Below are 2,965 nucleotides of genomic sequence, written 5' to 3'. Positions count from 1 at the left end.
CATGGAAGTGGGTCTTTGGATTCCGGACATAGCATTGAGTGATAGCTCGGCTTCTTCTTCTTCCTCCTTGGTTTCATTCTCTTCTTGCTCGGATTCATCTTGTGAGGACTCTTCATCCTCCTCTTCTTCAATCATCAAGTAAGCTTTACCCGATCTACATGCATGTTCCTTGCTCCATTTCTCTCCACATTTGAAACAAAGGCCTTTTTTGATTCTTTCTTGGACTTCCTCCCTTGACAACTTTTTAATTTCATAAGGCTTTGGTTTGGAACTACCCCCTTCCACTTCTTTTCCTTTCCCAGGAGTTTTGGTTTGCAAAGGTTTAGAAAATTTGCTCCCCACTTCCTTGGAATGGCGTTTCTCCATGTGGGTGCTTTCTTCCAACACTTCGGCCATTCGCATTACCTCTTGCAATCTTGTGGGTTGCTTCAATTTTATTTCCTTGGCAAGCCAAGGCTTCAAACCGTCTACAAAAGTTCCAATCAAGGCTTCTTCGGTCCAACCCCTCACCATAGTTTGGAGTTGCCGAAACTCATCTATGTAATGGTGCACCTTTCCTTCTTGTTTCAACTTGGCCAATTGTCCATGGTGATTGACAATTGGTGATGGCCCAAATTGCATCAAGAACTCTTTTTCAAAGGCCGTCCACCCAAGTCGTCTCCTTTCTTGGTCATATTGGTCGCGTAGCCAACGCCACCACTTGCTTGCTCTCCCTTCAAGATGAAAACATGCTGTCGACACCCTCTCATCTCTTGGTACTTCATAGACACGGAAATAGTGGTCCACTTTGTCCAACCACTCATATGGATCCCCCCCATTGAACTTGGGGAAATCCACCTTTGGTCTCCTTGGTCCCCGGTCATGTGCCCGGTTTCCAACTCTATGGTCGTAGTGGTCTTCTTCATGTCTTTCATCTCTATGGCCCCTTTCTCGTTCACGGTTGTGACGTCTCCTATGGCCATGATCATCATGTCCATTACGCCCTCCATGGCCTAAGTCATACTCGGCCTCATTTTGTTCTTCATGTCTTGGGACCTCATATCTCACGTCTTGAGTTTCCCTTACTATACTCGGGCTCCTTGAGTGGTGGGTATCATTTCGAACCCATCTCTCCACGGCTATGTGGTCATTTTCCACTCTTCCCCCTCTTCTATACCCTTCTCTTGGGGGTTCATGTCTAGGCTCACGCACGGATCCGGATATGCTTGTTTCCACTCCTTCCACAAAGGCATCATGCCTTTGTCCATCCACCTCTTGTCGGGAAGCTTGGCCTTCCACAATCCTCCTCTCGATTCTTTCGATGTTCTCGTGAGTCTCCCTTCTCAAAGCCTCCGTGGCCCTTCGATGTTCCTCACTTTCTCGGTTGGTGGCATTCATGGCCATTCTAAGCTCGGCCATTGTAGTATTGACATCACTCAAAATGTCTAATACTCTTGTGTTGTGATCTTCAAGTCTCTCTATACGTTCCCGATTGGAACCCGCCACCATCTCGGTCTCTTGATGGCTTGTGGCCATGTTGCTTGCAAACTAGCTTCTTTGAACACTTGCAAACTGACTTGCGACTGAAAATTCTGGTTGAGGAAGTTTCGGACAGCAACTTGTACTCTTCAATGGCGATAGGAAGGGCTCTCAAGTCCAACCTTGAGTTGGCCACCTAAAAAGATGGACAACCCCTCTTGCACAAGCTCTTGTCCGACCTTGGATCCTCCACCTTCAAGGGTGGTCGATCCCTTCAAGAACTCTACTCCGTCCTCTACCTCACCCCCCAAACTCCAATGTTCAACAATTCACAAACAACAAATAATGGGATCCAACGAGGGTCTCCCCCAACAAATTCACAAAGTTTGGGTTAACGCGTCGTTTACCTCGTGGAGAAGTGAGCACTTCTCAAAAATCACCAAGCAAGATACCTCTCAATGAAAGCACCATAAATGTTAGGGACCCCGGTCTAGTCCCTAAACACTTGCCTTGCTAAGCCAATAGTAACCTTGAGATGACCGAGTCCAAGTCCTTCTCTTGCTTGGTCCACGTCCAATGTAGGTCAAGATGACCAATGTGTCAATGGGAGAAGATGTATTTCGGCTAGAATTGGTAAATGATATTAAGATTGGATGATGTAAGTGTAGGGTTGGATGATGGGTGATGCACGAGCATGAGGTATGGTAGGGTTTCCCGAATTGGCAAAAGGGTAATGGCGGCTAGGGTTTATCAAATTAGGAAGGTAGTTGGCGGCTAGGGTTAGCTCAATATGGAATGTAGGTGTGGTGGCTAGGGTTGCCGAAATAGGGTAGTATGGGAATTAGGAAAGTTTCCTAATGATGATGGATGCAAAAGGAATGTTGGGTGGCGGCTAGGCAAGTCCCAATAAGGCAATAGTTGGCCGAATGGGAATTGACCTACCAAGTGATGCAATTCGGCTATGACAACCAAAAGGGTTAGGGCAACTTATGGAAAGTTGACTAACACTTGTTATAGTCGAAATGTGGATTCACACGGATTGAGAGACCAAAAATAATGAAGAACTTCAAGAACAAATGTAGAACTCCGAGAACATTATATAGAATACTATTGCTCTTGAATGAACTAAAATGACACAAAGATCCAATGAACAATCAAGCCTTGATTCACGTATTGCACAAGGAATGATTAAACTACATAAAATGATAAATCAATTTGGGATTCACGGATTGCACCCAAATTGCCCAAGTGCTCTTGCACCGAAAGATGATCTCTCCACAATGTTCTCTCTCTAGAGTTATGCCAAAAAGATGGAAATGAAATGACTAGGGGTCCTATTTATAGGTTACAACTTGGAAACCCTAAAATGGTCCCTTCAAAGTAAATAACAAATAATCAAAGGACTAAATAAGTAAAACAATTAAAAGGGAGCCATGGACTAAACCATGGTGTGACATGCACGGACCCAAGGTGGGTTAAGTGGTTGCATGTTGGTTGGTTGGTCCAT

This window comes from Juglans regia, chromosome 11 (assembly GCF_001411555.2).
Source record: "Juglans regia cultivar Chandler chromosome 11, Walnut 2.0, whole genome shotgun sequence".
Classification (NCBI taxonomy): domain Eukaryota; kingdom Viridiplantae; phylum Streptophyta; class Magnoliopsida; order Fagales; family Juglandaceae; genus Juglans; species Juglans regia.
This window is presented reverse-complemented; position numbering follows the sequence as displayed.